We start from the raw sequence: 20413 nt of genomic DNA on the forward strand, positions 1-20413 counted from the left end.
ATTGTGACACCAAGGCAGGATTGGAGGTGGAAGGGAGATATATTTGCCCAAGATTCCTCTTTTATGAGATATATTTGCTCAAGATTTCTCTTTTATGTGAGGTATATGTAATGCAAGCGGGTGTGGACGCACTGTGCCACTGACTGGGTATGCTCCAGAGGGGCGTAACTAAGCCGCTACCAGGTCTTCACTAGAGCCTCTGATGGTGAGGATATATATATATATATATATATATCCTCAAGAATGTGTGTGTGCTTGTGCTTTTTGTGGGAAAATCTAGTCTGATGGAAAAGCCGAGGTTTAGCCTGCAGAAGGTCGCAATATTTACCCCCAGGCGGCTCCTCCGATCCGGCATCATAAGCGTTTAGACAGGCGCCTATGTAGAGGAGCTGAACTCAGTTAACTCTTGCCTAACAGAAAAGAAATAGGTCATTTTAAAATATGCTTATTTCTTAGCTCATATCGATGTTTTAAACATTTGAACAGCACAGACTTTTTTTTTAAGGGTAATATGTGTGCCATTAGGAAGAACGCTTTTTTAGGGGAACAGTGAGTTTAATGCAAGCTCGCCAGTGTGAAACTGCCAGGGCTGCGCATATCCATCAGGGTTGATGACTTACGCGTGAGTATGACAGCGCCTGGAATTTGGTTGATAAATTAGTTTTAGGGCTCTGATCCCGAATCGCGAAGTGTTGAAGCGCAATAAGATGCATTAGAACAAGTCTAGTAGTACAAAATTTTAAAAAAACAACCGTGCTAAAGAAATTCCATATTTAGTTTTTATTTAATTTTCTTTTTTGCAACATTGTATGTCACAAAGTTGAAATGATCGTTTTGATATTTCCCATAGTACTAAAAAAGCCAAAACCTATTGTCACATTTGACCAATATATCCTTGAGTTACCACAAACCAGCATTAATTATTGTCCTGTCCGGCTGTCACCTTCTCTTCCATCTGTACAATGTTTCATTGCATTTCTGTCATGCAGTGTACCTTTCTAAAGAGTGAAGTTAATTATATAAGATTTATCTGAAAAAAGACACAAGGATTAAGCAGGCGAAGAAACTTGTTAAATTTTATTTAGCAGCCTTATTTAATGAAATGTAATGAAAACAAGGATTTGAAGGGAAACTAATCATTTCAGAAACATATCACAAAAAAAAAAAAGGTGTAAAGTTTTTTTTTTTGTATCTCACAGGCATAATTTACTAATTAATTCACAGATTAATTTTATATTTTTTTTTAGCATATCAAGAATTATTACCTTAAAAAGTTTACTGTGCGTATTAGTGATTCCTGATTTAAATAAAATTTACTAGTAAAAATGTTTTAACGTTATTAAAGAAATATGGGGCTGCCACTTGTGCTTTAAATGTGTTGTATCAGGGACTTCCAGCTCTAGTCCTCAAGGGCCACAAACAGGTCAGGATTATTATATAAATAGTCATTATCTTACTCTTTGTAAACACTTTACTAAATTTACTTCAATCATTAGATTCATTTTAATAATGTGTGTGGATAATAGACCTTGAGTGCTGGTGTTGGACAACCCTGAGTTTGATTACTGGCTAATATGCTGAACCACCAACATCAATACTTCACTACATCACTAAAATGGAACATTAAATGCCCTAACCTTTATACATGCTCTAAATCAGTAACTTCAAGCTAAAGGGTCATCAAGACATCCAGGCAGCTACTTATTTTCAGAGGTCCTGGGCATTGAAAAAAAGAAATTGAGTGCATTTTATGCTATCATTTAAAAATATCTTTGTATTAGTCAAATGTTGTAAAAGATACAGATAATAAAATAAAAAAAAATACAAATACTGTCAATCAATTGCAAAAGTATTAAACTTTAAAAATTCATGCATTATATTTTAACTGTTCAAAACATCCAAACACAAGACGAAAAAAGCACTATAACCATCATTATAAAAAGGTTCAGAAACAGCAGCAACCTAAAGATAGGACCATGCAGTTTAGAATTTAGAGTTACTAAACTTGATAGGGTGAAGTACTTTGCCATCATCAGACATGTCCTGCACCCGTTGTCCACATGCTGTGAGCAAATATGTTACTTTCATGCAGACACCTCATGGACATATCTTTGAGCTCATTATGAAGTAAGATGTTCATGCTATATCCTTATAGAGCTAATTAGAAATCAGATGAAATTGATATTTGCATTATTATCAGATAGATAACAGCCACCTTTTAGAATAAATTTGATGATGATGATGATGATTTGGACTTGTTTTCCAGTGTTGACTTTGCAGCACTAGGTTCCAGGTTTCAGTCTCAGCCAGGACTGCATTAAGTTTTCAGGTTCTCCCCGTGTTTGGGTGGGTTTCCTCCCACATTCAAAAAATGTGCTTCCCCCAAAAATTGACCTTAGACTGTATTAAAGACACATTACTGAGGTAGGGCCATTAAATTGTGAGCCCCTTTAAAGGACAGCTAGTGACATGACTATGGACTTTGTACAGCGCTGTGTAATATATCAGCTCTATATAAGTACTGTGTAATAATACTAATTTGTATTTATGCAGTACTGACATATTCTATAGTGCTTTACATAGAACATAGTAATGCCACTTAGAGGTGCTAATATCACAAGTGACTACAATTTGCTTAGTGGGGTAGAAGTTTTACATCATGCTGTTGAATTTGGTGTCAAAGATAAATTACTGTGGTTGATGATTACTGGTCTTAGATCCATGATCTAGACAAACAGTAATGGCTTGTAGGCGATGACATCTGTTTTTTTTTTTAATTTCACACAGTATGTTGATCCAAAGGGCCTGGTTTATTAAAGCTCTCCAATGCTGGAGAAGATACACATTCATCAGAGAACCTAAGTGATCAAGCAAGCCTGGAAAAGATTTCTTAAAAGTATGTGCTACTTTTTAGCAAATGTTTTCAATCCTGGGCCAGATCCATTCCAAGTTTGCTGGATGTCAAAGGTTGACTGATGATAGTGGATCTTCTCAAGCCTAGGAGAACTTTATTAAATCAGTATCTGACTGTGCTTGACATCATAGGTAAATCAAATTTGCAACCAGTGTAGCCATTAATCGACTGTAAAATTCACTTAATTCATATCCATTGGTATACCTTAATCCTACCTCTCACTTAGTCAAGCACTGTTCTTCTGATTACTAGTCAATCTCAGTTACCATTGGTTCCTAATAATTTGTATCTACTTTAACTGACAGGTGCACTGTTAGTTGTAGTTGAAGTTTGTCTTTACACAACTAAGCTACCAATAACGATAGAAGAGCAGATGAATCAATCCGTACCAGGATTAGAATGTGTGGAGGAATAGAACTGAAGTACAATGTGGAGGAGAGGAGTATTTAATTTCAAACAACTGTTATTGGCAGTGGCAGAGGAAGTAGTGCAGCTTTCTCTGAAAACCTGCTGGTGATATAGTAGCAGCAGGATTTGAGAACCACTTCTGAGCATCAAGGACACTATATCATATGATAGGGAGGGAGGTGTGTGGGTTGCACCTCCCATTTAGATTAAAATTACACTGGGGAAAACATTTTTTGTTGAGTTTGTTACTAATTTTTGGGTGGTGAAAGCCAGAAATTACCCCAGAAATGAACAAAAGAAATTTACATAAACAGTACATTCAAGTAATTATTTCATTACTTTTTTATTGTATATAAAATTTGTATGTTTTTTGACAAAAATTGAGGGTACCCTGTATTGTAAAAACTGTATGTGATAGCAAAACACTGGGTTCATTTCTAGATTCACCACCCAAAAGTTAGTAAAAAACAAGTGTAAGATCTAACTCAACAAAAAATGCGTTCCCCAGTGTTATTTTTAGTTAGTTGTTGTGAGATTTTACACTCTGCACACTGTTCTTCTTCTTAATTAAACAAAGGCTCAAATGTTGATGATTTATTAGATTAATGATTTTTTTTGTTGAAACAGGAATATAATTAGATTTGTAATAACTCTCTTTCGACTTTTCAAGTTTGTGAAAATATTGGTTTCACAGTAAAAGCCTATGTTGTTATTTTATAAGTCACATAGTAACTATCATGATCAATTATTAATTAAATATTTCGATTAATAACATATGCATTAGAAAAACAAAACATTGAAAATGGTAAAGCCACATGTGATTTTCATAATTTGCAGTGTTAGTAATTAAATAATTTGTTGAGCAGCTTTAAGAGGCTCTAAGCCTATTAAAATTATAGGCAAACACTGTGCAACCCTTGCAGTGATCTTTGTGCCTCATTTGTGTTTCTAAATTGACTTTCTTCTAAGCATAGTGATAGAGTTCTGCAGTAAGTGAGTGTTAGACTTGCTAATAATTCTTTCCAATCCCTTATTTCTGCATGCTTAAGAAACCAATACAATGCATACATAAGCATACACTGTGAAGGGGAGTTATAAAACTAATGAAATATAATACATAATTGTCACAACCCCTATTGGAAATCTTAACCATTGTCAGAAGTGCTAAAATAAATGCTTATCCAGACAATGGGTAGGCTTAGTAAGGTATATAGGTTATCACAATGCAAAATAACCCTAATAATACCTCTGCCACATCCTAACAAACTTATAATGAGACAGAGTAGATACAAAATAATCAGCACATTCATTTATTAATGGGTTTAGAAATGGGTTTATAAACATATATATATATATATATATATATATATATTTATTTATTTATTTTAATAATAAATATTTTAAAAATTGATCTGATATACATTAATATTATTAGCCAGTATTTATTTGGGGTCGACATACTACGTAGCGCTTTACAAAGTACACAGTCTAAGGACAATTTCTGAGGGTAAGCCGATTATATTTTTGCTTTTAGAGACACATTTTCTGTCTGTAGATTTTTCTGTCTTTTAGCAATTTTTGACTATCTTTAAGCAAAAGTTAATCCTCTTATTGTTATATGTTTATATTTGTAAAGAACTTTCCATTTTTTTTACAACTCTATATTTGGGAATTAGAAGCTGCACCATGTTGTTCCAGGGTGAACTGGACACTGGGAGCCACTATCTTCTTCTGGGTTCTTCTTTCTAAGTCACCCACACTCGCACTGTACATGCATGAGACTGAACTTTTTTAGTAGAGGGGTCTAAAAACCATATAATGCAACTTAAAAAAGTGTTCACCCACAGTTTAAATACCATGTTTTTATGAACCCCCTTAGGGCAATAAACAATGCAAAAAAGAAAAGCTAAATAGTCCCAATATACCAGACCTTTACATTTAAGGCCAACAGCTACAACAAGAAGGTCTTAGAATTCCCTCCATCTTTCGCACCCCGATGAGGTCTGCACATTTTTTTAACATATACAAGTTTGCCAAGGGAACAGTACCTATCCTTTAGTAAGTCAATGCCTATTTTTAAAGGACAACAAAGGATTCTATTCCCTCATTGATTCACCCAGTTTGAAAAATGCTATTGTGAAGTTACAGTGGTTAAGTCTGTTTTCCCTTTTTATCCCTTAGCAGCTTTTCTCTTCTATCAATTCTATTTGCCCTGTCATTGTCTAACTCTCTTCCTTCAAGTACCCTAATTTAAATATTAAAGAACTTCCATAAACCTCCCACTGAACAACCCATTTCCATTCACTATTTTTTTTAAATAATCTCCATATGCCAAAAATTCTTATGAAAACATTAAACAACTCATCCAAAAAGGTGTTTAGGAAAAAAACTGCTTAACATTTTAAATCATCAAGCATCCTTTGCTCTGAATATAAGACATGGAACCTTAATTACTAAAGCAGTGGGGTCCAACCTTTTTTCATCTGGGGGCCGCTATTGATATTGGGATAAAACTTGTGGGCCACAATGCAAACAAACATTAAAGTTGTATGTTTAAACTAGAATAATTGTATTTAAAATGAAATTAAATTGAAACGTTTCTAGTTACTGTAACATATATGCACCCAATAAAAGAGATGACAAATCAAGAATCTCTACAATGGAAATTTACAGAGAAGTGCAATTAATTTTACAAGGGGTACATGTTCGAATTACTACATCTTCAGGACCCTACATCTCCCCGGTCCTTCCGCATTTACAGTTTCTAACATCCCTCTGTTCCAGAGACATTGAAGGTCACAGAATGTAAGTGTCCCGCTATGTGTAACAGGCAGCTTGTCAGCCTCTCAGTCCCTCGCACCACAGCATCTGCAGATTTGACTGCAGGCAGCAGTGAGCGATACTGAGGGTCCCCCCTTAGGCAGGGTTCCATGGCACGAGAAAGGGGTAACAGCACTGCAACCCTTACCGCCAGTCTGAACACAGTCTTGATGTTTTGAGAGCTTTAAGGGCACCACAGCACACAGACAATTAGTAGTACCCTAATATTCTTTACCATGAAAGTGGCCCTCAGGGTGTCCCCAACATTAAAACCCTGGTCTTGAAATAGCCCCTCCTTAATGTGAAAATATCTCTAATTGTTGTTATGAATTTATGCTTGTGAACCTGTATCTGGCAACTTGTTATGTTTACGGGGCTTAAATTTGGTTTAGTGGCAGCTCTTAGGGACCCCTGTGTACCCTAAAAAATTCACATTTCTATAAGAATCAGGAAAGGATATATGAAGGTTTATACATGGGGATAATGACAGAAGCATGAACACAGCACTCATGCTGGGATTATATCACAGTACAAGCAGCTCCCTCTGCTGGCAGCACAATCTCGATAGAGAAACATAGAAGTTATGCGCGCCCCATCCCCCGCAAGACAAAGAGCAGAGAGAGCAGAGAGGGAATGAGGAGAAGGCCGAATCTGACAGCTCCGTGGGCTGGATGTGGCCCGTGGCTGTGAGTTGGGCACCCCTGTACTAAAGCATTTTGATAGTGGCATTTCAATAAGTGCAGACAACCAAAAACAAAATGTATTTTAATAATAAATAAAAAAAAGGACAAATAAACAAATTTTTGAAGGTACACAGTTTGCACAATTCCACAATTTTTATTGATTCACCAAACAACCAGTTTGATTGATGTGAAAAATACAAAAATTAGGGTCCCTATATTTGTGAAACAGTTTCTCCATTTTTAAAAGAGGACTGGTATTTCTTTAATGTGTGACACTTTGGTGCAAAATATACTGTATTTACTTTCCAGGGTCTACTAGAAACCACAAGATTATTCACCATTGACTTCACATTAAATGATTGTGTTTCATTTTTAACAAAAACCTTATTAATCAGCATAGTTTTTTTTTTATTCCCTTATAACCAAATATAAAATATTAAAAATATTTTATAACATTTAAAAAATATTATATAGATCTGTATTTTATATATATGTGAAATTATTTTAATTGCCCTTAATGTCTTAATATGTATAATATTATATACCGTATTTTTCGGACCATAAGACGCACTGGACCATAAGACGCACCAGTTTTTTAGAGAAGGGAGAAAAGGTAGAGGGGGGGCTATACAGGGGGGACGGGACAGCAGCTGGGAAGGATACATTTTGATACATTTGGACCATAAGACGCAGGGACTTTTCCCCCCACTTCTGGGGGGAAAAAAGTGCGTCTTATGGTCCGAAAAATACGGTACATATTACTTAAAGACAATTGTGTCAACATTATGAAAAATAATCATAACTAAAATAATAATAGAGAATTGTGCACTTACTCTCCATTATGGGTTTCAGTAATAAAAACAATTATTAAATATAATGGTATATTATGCTGACACAATAAATAACAAACATTTTAACATGGGAATCATGCTTTCATTGTGGAATAACCAGTAAAAAAGAAAAAGTTTTAAAGTTACATTAAACACACTTTTAATAAATGACTTTAACATTAAAGACCCCTAATTTCCCTTAAATTTACATTTTTGTTGATTAGTATCATACACGGTTATCATTCAGGGTGCCGGATTCAACAAGCAAAATCGAAAGTTCATTCGTGATCCGGCATTGAATCCCTTAAACCTATTTATCAACAGATTTTAAGCTGTCGAGATACGCTGGCGTATTCTCCAGACATTTATCAACTGAAATAATCGTACGGTTCAAGGCGCGCATCTCCGGCAGCTTGACACTAACAAGCTTGCATTAAAAGTCAATCTTTTCATAAAAACTCATTCTTTCAAATGGCACACATTTTCCAGTTAGCCCTAAATCAAAATTTATCATATGTTCAAATGTTTCAAACATATATATTAGCTTAGAAATAAGCATATTTTTAAATGACCAAATATTTTCAGGTTCGCAAAGAGTTACCTGATTTCAGCTGTTTATATAGGACTGTCCCGAGGATCCGCCTGGTGATAAATCCCCGAGAACTCTGGCAGGTGAGACCTCAGCTCTGACATCGCACTTTGCTTCTATAGCTATATACATATATACATGTATAGATATCTATATATATATTTACATGTGTGTATATATATATATATATATATATATACACATATAAATGTTTCTGACATGTTTATATGCGTTTTTATGCTCTTTTACAAGGGATTTTAAGCTTTCGGTGTTAAGTGTTTAAGTGTTTTTAGCAGGGATTTGGAATCTGGAAGCCCCCTTTAATAAGGAGACTGCCAGATCTCCGCCACCCCACCCTGGGGAATAAGTACAGGGGTACATGAAACCCAATACTCATTGCCTGAAAGGCAAAAAAATATGTGTAAAAAATAAGAGGGGTCTTTAATGTTAAAGTCATTTATTAAATGTATGTGTTTAGTGTAACTTTAAAACTTTTTTTTTTACAGGTTATTCCACAATGAAAGCAAGATTCCCGTGGCTGCATTCATGTCATTAGCACAGCTGTGAGACTACTGACAGTGGGGGATCCCCAGGCACTAGGGGTTAAATGAAGACAAGACTACCCATTCACCTCTAGTGCTGAATGGATGAACAGGGGAAAGCCTGATGACGGCTTAAGCATCATCAGTGATTTCCTTTGCTCAGCCAATCGAGGAGCACTAGAGGTGAATGGGGAGCTATATCCTTATTTAACCCCTGGTGCCTGGGGATTCCACACTGTCAGTAGTCACATTGCTGTGCTCATGATATGAATGTAGCCCTGGGAATCATACTTTCAATGCGGGATAACCTGTAAAAAAGAAAATGGGAAAAGTGGTGGGAAGTAGTGATTGTTTCAAAAGACAGAAGAAGATGGGTAGGCAAGTTTGAAAAAAATGGGTTTTGAGTGCTCTTTTTTTTGAGTTGCTTCTCAGGTGAGTCTTTTGTAGACAAGGTGTTCAAGAAGTTTGGGGACATATGGGTGAAGAGAGATAGGACGGTAGTTAGAGGGTAGGGAGGGGTCCAGTGAGGGTTTATTTAGGATAGGGAGAAATATGGAATGTTTGGAAGCAGAGGGGTATTTACCACTAGAAAGGGAGAGGTTGATTAGTTCGTTTAGGGCAGGGGCCAGGGTGGAGGAATGGGCACGGAGTGAATCAGAGGGAATTGGGTCAAGTGGACAGGTAGTAGATAGAGATGATGAGAGAAGAGAAAATACTTCGTCTACAGTAACAGGGGCTGAGGGAGGCCAGTGATGATTTTCAGGTAGAAGGGGTGGGTATGGTTGGAGTGGCTCGGTGAGCAGAGACATAGTTACACAGTTACATAGTAGAATAGGTTGAAAAAAGACAAGACAGAAAAACCCTGGTACAATTTGCTTTACCAGGGGGAAAAAATTCCTTCCTGATTCCATGAGGCAATCGAATGTTCCCTGGATCAACAGACACTGTTATTCTTACTTTAAAGCCTTAATACCCAGTTATTTTCTGTGTTTCTAGAAAAGCATCCAGCTTTTTCTTAAAGCAATCTATAGAAGTTGCTGAAACTACTTCCTGAGGGAGCCGATTCAACGTTTTCAAAGGCCTTACAGTCAAGAATCCCTTTCTTATCCGGAGCTTAAACTTCTTTTCCTCCAGACGCAAAGAGTTCCCTCTTGTTTTTTGTAATGATCTCAAAGTGAATAATGGGGCGTTTATATATTTATACAGGGTGATCATATCCAGCCTTAAATGTCTCTTCTCAAAGGAGAATAGATTCAGTTCAGCTAATCTCTCCTCATAGCTGAGCTCCTCCATTCCTTTTATTAATTTAGTTGCCCTTCTCTGCACTCTCTCCAACTCCACAATGTCCTTTTTGTGAACTGGTGCCCAAAACTGGACTGCATATTCTGACCAATGTTATGTACAGGGGAAGGATAATGTCTCCATCTCTGCAGTCTATTCCTCTTTTAATACAAGAAAGTACTTTAAAGCTAGCTTTAGATATTGCAGCTTGGCATTGCATGCTGTTATTAAGTCTATGATCTACCAGAACCCCCAGATCCTTTTCCATTTCTGACTCCCCCAAATGTATTCCCCCTAGACAGTATGAAGCATGCATGTTGTTAGCTCCCAAGTGCATAATTTTACATTTATATATATTAAATGTCATTTGCCACTTGGCTTCCCAATCAAACAGTACATCCAGGCCTGCTTGTAGATTATAGACATCCTGTATGGACTTAATTCCATTACATAGTTTGGTGTCATCTGCAAACACAGAAATGGTACTTTTAATCCCAAACTCTATATCATTTATAAAGATGTTAAACAGTAAAGGTCCCAACACTGAACCCTGGGGTACATTACTAATAACCTTAGACCATTCAGAGTATGAATCATTAATTACAAGTCTCTGGATGACAACTTTTGTCTTTCTTGAAGCCATGCTGACTATCACCTATAATATTATTTTCTAGCAGAAACTCCTCTATGTGGTTCTTTATCAAACTCTGTAGGACCTTTTTCCAACTATGTAGTTACTTGGTAATGACTTTGCTCCCTTTTTGAAGATAGAAGCCACATTGGCCTTACCCCAATCCATCGGTACCTTGCCAGAAAAAGGTTGGAACAGTCATGGGACAGTCTCTAAAAATTAGAAACAATGGCTTTGAAATAATAGAGCTGAGCTCTTTCAGGACACATGGATGTAATTCAGCAGGTCCTAATGATTTGACAACCTTAATTTTTTCCCAGCTGCTTCTCTGTTATATCAATTCTTAGCCATTGTGACTCATTTAAGGCAGTGACATTGCTATTATGAAATCTGCCTTGTCTTTATGCCCAGTTACCAACCCAGCGACATCCTTAAAGGGGCCTACATGCTCATATCTGATCATTTTGCTATTAATAGATTTGAAAAATTTTGGGGGGTTTGCCTTACTTTCCTTTGCAATTTGTCTTTCATTTTGAAGATTTGCACATTTAATCTATTTTTTACATCTTTTGTTATATTCTTTATAGGTTTCAAGTGATGAAGATGATCCTTAATTTTTATATTTTTGGAATGCCCTTTTCTTGTTCCTTTTGGATTTTTTAACATCAGCTGTGAGCCACATAGGTTTTAGTTTTAGCCACTTAAACTTATTACCCATTGGAATATATTTTTCAGTTTGCTTTTGTTGAACAGACTTGAAACATTCCCATTTCTGTTCTGTGTTCTTTGAGGACAATATTGTCTCCCAGTCCAAGTCACAGAGAGCCGCCCTTATAATAATAGGAAAATTTGGAAAATTATAATAATGGAAAATTTGCTCACTTAAAATGAAATGTTTTTAGCTTTCCTGTTTTTGCTTCTTGTTTACAGCGTACATTAAATGAAATCATATTATGGTCACTGCTACCTAGATTCTCTTTTATTTGCACATTTGTTATAAGCTCTGCATTGTTAGAAAGATCTAGGTCCAGCAGAGTATCATTTCTAGTTGGGGCCTCTATAAATTGTACCATAAAATTATCTTGTAATAAATTCACAAATTTCCTTCCTTTTGCTGTTCCTATAGTGCCATTACTCCAGTCAATGTAAGGGTAGTTAAAATCTCCCATGATTAAAACACTTTCATTTTTTGCTGCCTTTTTTATCTGTGCTAGTAGTTGATTTTCTATTTCTTCCTTAGCACGCGGGGGCTATAGCAGACTCCAATAATTAATTGTGGATTATTCAACCTCACATTCAACTCCACCCATAATGCCTCAACCTCGTCGCTTGTTCCATCCGCAATTTCATTTTTTACATTCACTTTTAGATCACTTCTCACATACAGACAGACACCACCACCCTTTCGTTTGTCTTTACGAAAGACAGTATACCCAGAAATATCGACAACCCAGTCCTGCGAAGAACAAAGCCAGGATTCAGCAATGCCAACTAAGTCATAATGCTCTTCACTCATTAAGGCTTCCAACTCCCCTATTTTGTTTGCCAGACTTCTAGCATTGGTGAACAGGCTCTTTAAACTTTTGCTGCAGTGCAGTGAAAAAATTTTTTTTTTGTTGAGCTGTGTTATTGTTCTATGGTCCAGAGTCATTGAGAATAGGGATGGTGAATCCACCCTTGCCACTTTTTAATAATAAATACATTTAATAGTACTGTATCTTTCCATACACCTTGATTGTATGATATTTATGTAAGTTTCACAGAGTATGACTTTTAGTTATCTAGCAGTTGCCTTTTCAGTTATTCAGAAATGCCAGTTAAAAAATTTCTACAGATACTATGATATGCAATCAGTCATCAGGCAGAAACAATGCATACAATATGGGAAGAAGCATTTAGCGACAGGTGATTTTTTTTGGGAGACATAGCTCTTTAGGAAAGCAAAGACATAACTAAACACCTGCCAGGTTGTAAGTATTGTTGATCTTTGTTTGTACTGTAGGAAACAGAAATAAATAAGTCTGTTTTTTGATGGGAAGCTGTGACATGATAAAGTGAGCAATAAATAGCTAACAAAAGTCTCTATTCACAGGTGATGTTAGATATGTTAGACGTTAGAATGGCATGGGTCACTTTATAATTAACACTGGCAATTATTGTCTAAGGTTTCAGTCCTTTAAATAGATGGCATACGATTGTTTTTAGGCCGACAGGCAATTCCTGCTTACAGGAAAGTCACTAATATCCTAAAATTTACCTGTAGATCTATGATGTCTTGTGCTTTCTAAACCTAAGCCAATCCTGTTTAATTTGAAGGTAAAACTATTGTATGTATAGTGTGGTATTAGAGACTATATTGAGTACGTTTCATAAAGATGTCGTGGGGTGTCCAGTTATGTCTTTTACTGTAATGCAGTACATGCTGAAACAGGTTTGTTAACTTGAACACCCAATCATGTGCAAGGCAAACGTAAAGGCATCATTGTTTACTAAGCACATTGAACATAACTTTGCAATGTGCACAGGTTTACTTCTGTAATAAATAGTTCCCTGTTAGTGAATATGGAAGCAAATTATGAGATTCCCTCTAACACTGGGATATGGAATAGCCTATCATAACCTTCTAGCTTACTAACAGTAAAAGTAGACTTATAAAGCTTCAATCAAACTGATGTTACTACCTTGGAACTAGAAAACAATAAACTGTCAATCAATACTGTTGTATTATTTGTGAGATCAGTTCACTTTATCAAAGACAATAAGGTAAAACGACTAAAGTTTTGCTTTTTAATGCTTCCAACTCCTCTATCTTGTTTGCTAGACTTCTAGCATTGGTGAACCGGCTCTTTAAACCATTGCTGCTTTTACCATCGTTGTTTGATAAATCCATTTGTTTTTTAGTACAACTACTACTGCACAATCCAATGTTTGTTTGTAACATGGGAAGCTCTTTACAAATATCCATAACCTTCCCCCCAACTATCCCCAATCCACCCTCCACTAGTATCTGACCTCTGACTAACCTTTCTGCCACCTTTTTTAACTGCCCCACCCCCCTCTGTCCTCATGTCACCCATCGTGTCTGATTTTGTTTATTATATTCTAAAGTAGGTGGCTATGTCTTGGGTAGAGAAGGTTGATGTGGGGAGAGCAGGTTTGGGGTTTAGGAGGGAGTCAATTGTTGAGAAGAGGTTGCGTGGGTTGGAAGCTTGGGAGGAAATGACAGCGGAGAAATAATTTTGCTTGGTGACAGTGAGCTCAGTGTTAAAGCTTTGTAGCTTGGCTTTGTAGTCCATGAAGTCAGCGCTGAGGACAGATTTTCTCCACTTGTGCTCAGCTGCACGTACACGATCAGCTGTCTTTTGTAGCTGTTTATTGTGATTGTTGTGCCAGGGTCGGGGGTTGGCAGGGCGGGGGTACCGGAAGGTGGCAGGGGCAACTTTATCCAAAGCCAAGGAAACAGAGTGGTTTAACAGAGTGGCAGCTTCATCGGGGGAGGTGATTTTGGAGAGAGCAGGGGTTAGGGACGCAAGGCAGTTTGAGAAAAGGTTGTGGTCAAGGTCACGGATATGTCTCTGCCATTGACCAGGTCTGGGGTGTGGTAAAGGGGGGCAGGAGTTCGATAGGTTGAAGGTGATAAGGTTGTGATCAGAAGGGGGAAATGGAGAGTTATCAAGGAGGGTGAGTTTTGAAAATCCCAGGTCTAAAGTGTGTCCGGCTATGTGTGTGGGGCCATTGATGTTCTGAGTGAGTCCAAATGAGGTGGTAATGGAGAGAAGTTTGGCAGAGGAAGGAAGGTTGGGCTCATCCACTACAACAATAAAGTCACCAAGGATGAGGGGGAGCAGGTCATAGGAAAGAATGTGTGGGAGCCAGGAGGCAAAGTTATCCAGAAATTGTGATACTGGGCCAGGGAGACGGTAGACAACAGCAACAATGAGGGGTAAGAGGCTAAAGAGACGGACAGAGTGGACTTTGAAAGAGGTGAAAATGAGAGTGGGTGGGGTGGGAAGGACTCTGTATGTACAGTTAGGTGAGAGAATGAGACCCACACCACCCCCTACTTTGTTGCCAGGTCTAGGGGTATGTGTAAAGTGCAGGCCTCCATAGGAGAGAGCAGCAGCAGAGGCAGAGTCAGAGGAGGAAAGCCAAGTTTCAGTGAGAGACAGAAAGTTCAGAAATTTAGAAAAGAGAAGGTTGTGTAAGGAGGGTAATTTATTGCCAACAGATCTGGCATTCCATAGACTGCCAGAGAGAAGGGGTAGGAACTTATGGGTAGGGTGAATGGGGATGAGGTTAGGAGAAGGGATGGTCTTGCTGAGAGTATATGGAAGGGGGAGGCTGTGTGGGGGACCAGGGTTGGGTGAGATGTTACCAGAAAGTATCAGTAGAGAAAAAAGGTGCAGGAGCACAGACAGAAAAATCAGAAGAGTGAAGGAGCAGAGAGACAATGAGTTATCAGACTGGGGAGTACAGGGAGTAGTGCCAACAAAGAGAGTGCAGGGTGAGTAATACATTTTTACAGATAATTGTACATTAAAGTACATTAAACAATGTGGAAAAATGAAGTCCATGGGAGGCAGTCCTGTTATATGGGTTGAAGTGAGGCTTCTAAACTTGCTGAGTTCCAGGAGTGGGATATGATGATTCAGCCAAAGAGATGGTCTGATAAAATACCAGTTCAGAATGGGAGCAGCAGAGGATGAGTTGGAGTCCAGCTGGATGGATCAGTCCAGAGGCAGGAGGTGGGAGTAGCAGAGAATAATTATGTATTCAATTTTGTTCCAATTTCTGTGTTAATTCCCTGGATTTATTTCCATTACACTTATGACTTTGGCACTTAAGATTTGGGCATGTGACCAGGGTCCCAACATGACCTTGCCTGTTGTTTAAATAGAAGTGCTTTGGGCCCTGATTATGGGCATCATTGACCATGTTTGTAACACTATATTAGGAATATCTTCCACATATTATGCATTTGATTTATAATATCACCATTTAGGCCTTTAACATATTATAGTACTATAATATTAAAATATATTATAAACAGCACATAGCTTATTTGCATTTGATATATACAAATTCTTTAAACAAGAGAGTATCCTTTTGTACATAGCATTAACATCATTACCATAGGACATTTATATGAATATTTAAAGTATATATTTCCCATGCCTGTCCTGCATCTTGTTCCTAAATTAACATAATTTAACCTTTGCCTTGAACACCCATACAAACTAGAAAGAGATGGTTTGCTGACATGCTGGAAACTTGCAAAGCATTCTACGGGTCTCTTTAAATTCTGATCATTCCCTTGTCATTTGGTGACACCTTTCTATATTTAAAACAGACATCACTGCTTTGTTTACTCTCATTGGGTTTGTAGTAAAATAAGATTGCTCTACATGTTTATAGACATTATATACCTTTTCATGATTTCTGACTCGGCGATTAAAAATTTTATTTTTGGTTTCTTACTTATTTCCATTGAAGGTGCATGAGATGGACGAACCTTTCACTGTCATTGTGTCCTCCATACTCTGTCCTTATAAGTATTATATGGAGATAAGTTTGAAACACACTGTGTTGTTTGCTCATCCTCCTTACATGCTTTTTGTGCAGATTATTATCATAATGATTTAAATGATTATGCTCATTATGAGTAGAATTGACACTGTTTGCATTATTTTGACTCATAATAGATAAGTTCTTATTTTTTCTGTACACATTTCTCTGATAAGGGTCATAGAAATTTGATCTTTTTCTAAATTTAAAATTAGAAACTTTGCATGTAACATCTCTATGATTTTGAGAATTTTATCAAGAAATGTAGCTGCCTCATATAATTTTTTTTTTTTTTCTCACTGGCTAAAGTAAGGGTGACAGCATCTAAATTTAACTTCTTCACAAATGTTTCCAACTTAACTTTAGGTTGAGAATTTTCAAAAATGAGATTGTATGCTTTTTCAAACATGCTATAATAAGAAAATGTATCTTCCTCTGTCCTCTTTGGTAATTCATTAAGGATGTCAACAGTTAACACTTTGTCACCTGTTACACAGAAAGCCAAATGTTTAAGTCTGTCTCTCTCTGTATATTGTGACCTCTGTACAGTACTGTACATCTGTCATCTAAAAATATCTGAAATTATTATCCCCAATAAATTAATCCTTTTTAAAAAGATCCATGGGAATCCAAAAAGAAAACATCCAGAATGTCTCTGCTCATTGGATAGCTGATATTTATCACAATATGCCTCAAATATGTGAGCATTGTGAAATACGTATGCTGATAATCTCATCATATTTAGGAAATGATTTACTTAAAATGATTAGATGCTTTTTAAGTTTTTAAATATAGCGCTACTGTGTGATTCCTGTCCTTATTCCTCTGTAATAGGAGAAAATGTAGCTATTTTTCGCACATTGTTTTGTGATTGTAACAACAATTGGGTTTGAGCCTCTAACTTTTGCTCTAACTCATCAGTGTATTCCCTCAAATTCTGACAATTACAACAGTCAGTAACTTTATGCTTTACATCCTGATTGAGATCACTTGTGTTATGAGAACAACTCTTCTCAGCTTGTGTGGCTAAAGTATTAAATGTTGTGATAAGTTTCATCACATTTCTCAGTTTATGCTTTCAATTACTCGCTGTAAAGAATTTCTTATTTAACATTTTTTTTATTTTCTTGAACACATTGACTAACTAATTAATTCCATAATGCTGCAACTGTCTTAATCCATAATACAGAATATTGCATACCAGTTTTATCAGAAAAAAATGATTAAACTCCATTCTCCCCAGAAGTCTTCTGCACTTTTTTCCTTCTCAGAAAGCGGTAAAATTTATCTTGCCTGGAACCTGGGACCTTCCTCTGGTTCCTTCCATTCCAACGTCTCAGTACATCTAGACCATCTGTTTGGATTTCAGTTCTTCCTGATTTTAGGTTCTTTGATGTCTCACAAATCTTGTTCACTTTTTTCAGTGAAATATACAAAATAGTCCCCGTAATCAAGATTGGAGACTTCGATATGGCTGACTTTCACCAATGTAAAAAAGTAATATTAATATAAATTATTGATTGTCTTCTTCTGTATCATAAAAAACTTGTGAATTTATTCAAAAATCCTCATAGGAAGTTACAGCAGTAGTTCAATAAGAATACATGTGTAAATATGTGTGTGTGTGGTGACGACCGATGGATATGACATGCCACAAAATGATTAGATTACAATAAGCACAACAATAAAATAAGTCGATACATTAAAATATGGTCATACATACAGAAATAGAGAACAAAAACAATATGTTAATACAACTCATCAATAATTGTTCAAACTCTTAAACTCCAAAAAAGCATCAACTCAGTCATGTACATGAATATGATATCATATAAAATTATGGGTTTATCTAACAATAGACATGAGCATAAAACAGGAGAGAGTGTAGAGTCCTTGATGTCAGATGTGATTCCACATTCCCTCTTACCTTTGACAATAGACACATTCTATCAGAACAGAGGACCCAAAAGCAGCATTAATATTAGCAAGCCATTTTCTGCTTGAAACCATCTCTTCAGATTTGATATACTAACTGTATGTTCTCCAGAATTCTGGCTGTTAACTCTTTAGTGTAACTGAATTATTGCTCCTTACAACTAGAGAGGACTTCCTTTGAAATTTAGTTACGGCTCTACTAGAGGACTAAATTCCATATAACCTTTACGAACGGCAGTAGTGTGTCTTATAAAAGAAACTAGGTTATTATTCCAGACTGCAAAGCAAATGCAATCTTCAGGCCCTCAGGGACAAAAATGTCTCAGAAAACTGTAATCTGTTTGGAGAATGAGCTTTGACTGCAGTTTTAAGCTGAATCTTCAAATGTGAGCAGAGGTAATAGGATTTTACATGTGCTGTGAATTTTCTTAACCTTCTCTCTCACTCACACATTGGTTGACATGCAAAGCAAGATGCTGTATTTTTATTAATGGTATTTCATGTCTGACATATCTCTGAGCCTGTGCTATGTTGATAGACATCTTTAAAGTGAGCTGTAATCAAAATTCGGGTTGGAGCAGATGAGAATTAGCTGTTTTTCTATTTATCAGAAAATGTCAGCAATTTTTACATTGTGATAGACTACCATTTGCTATTTCAGAATCAAATTACAAGGAGGAGATGTGAAATAAGAAAATATTAGAATCTGAATAAGAATATTCAGTTTTAAGTGGACTGACCTTTTTATCAAGAACTTTTAACGGGGCAGTAAATATAAAATCCAAGATACAGTATACATCAAACACTTTTACTGCATCTGAATAGAGACAGACAATGTCAACTCTGTGCCTCTTACAAAGCTGTTTTTGACAAATAGATTATAAAAATCTAAAATAAATGGTTAGTTTTCTGTTTGCACCATCTATATACCTCATCAAATGCTGGTCTATGTTATGTTGTTGTTTTTAACTGTACGTTTCCATGAAACGTCAGGAAGCCTGTCACATATGTATTAACTATACTGTGCAAACTGAATGTTCAGTGAAAGTAAAGATAAAGCTTTGTGCACTTGAATCATTTATTCACATGTAAGCAAAATGCCTGTTTTTTAATGTTATTTTTAATTACCCTTGCAAATAATTGGGTATTCAGTATTAACACAGCTTTGCCTTTTCTACTCACTTTAGTAAACATACACTTTGCAAGTACTTACTTTACTTTGATAAGTTATCAGACTCTACTTCTTTAGTAAATCTGCGTACAAACTTACAATAAATGTCGTTGGAAACGAATGACTAACGACTGATCGTCAGAGGATCATTAACAAAAAAAGTGCACAACGACCAACAAAGCCGACGAAGGACGATTGTCGCTGGAAATGAACGACCGCCCTGATCTAATTGATTGACGATCGTTTGTAATCTATTGTGTGTACAGTCGTTCAGTTCAGTGTGCATGTTCTGAGCATGCGCGATGAACTAATGTTCTTTGCATGTGCTTCACTGGCCCTGATTTATCAATGGAATGCCGGTACGCTCCGATCAGCAAGCTCTATCACCGGGAGTCAGGTCCGAGTTCTAGTGAACTCGCCTGCCGGTTACCTGCAAAAATGAGCAAATATCTTGAATACACCAATTACGCCGATTCAGGATCAGATGTTAAACTCAATAGTGAGGTGATAGCAATTGATTAGCGCACACCTGTGCGCATCTCCAGTCCATTTTACAGGTCAGTTTGAATCTTTAATGCTTGATGTTTTTTTGTGTACTTGCCACTTTTTTAGGTTACATTCTACTCAATCACAAATTTGCTTCATTTATAGTTACATTTGTTGCACTTGTTGTTTTTATACTTTTTCTTTTGGTTGCCACACTGCAAACTAATTTCTATCAAGCTGGATATATACTAAGTAGCACTTTCAAATATATCATCACACAATAGTATAAGTGTAATAAAATATGTGAACAAACAATTGTGACCTGATTAAAATTTCATTCCAGTTTGACTTTAGAGAAATCAAATTCTTTAGTGAAGGATTATAGGCAAACATGATATATAATACATGTAATAAGGAACATTTAGTGATTTCACTTGTGAGTGTATGTCAAAATATATTTAGATTTATAGAAATACATATTCATTTTCAATAGTACTATTTTAACTGGACTGGTGTGTGTGTGTCTTAGTTTCATTTGTTGCTGCAATGTTTTTGTGC

The sequence above is a fragment of the Pyxicephalus adspersus genome, chromosome 2, assembly GCF_032062135.1.
Source record: "Pyxicephalus adspersus chromosome 2, UCB_Pads_2.0, whole genome shotgun sequence".
Classification (NCBI taxonomy): domain Eukaryota; kingdom Metazoa; phylum Chordata; class Amphibia; order Anura; family Pyxicephalidae; genus Pyxicephalus; species Pyxicephalus adspersus.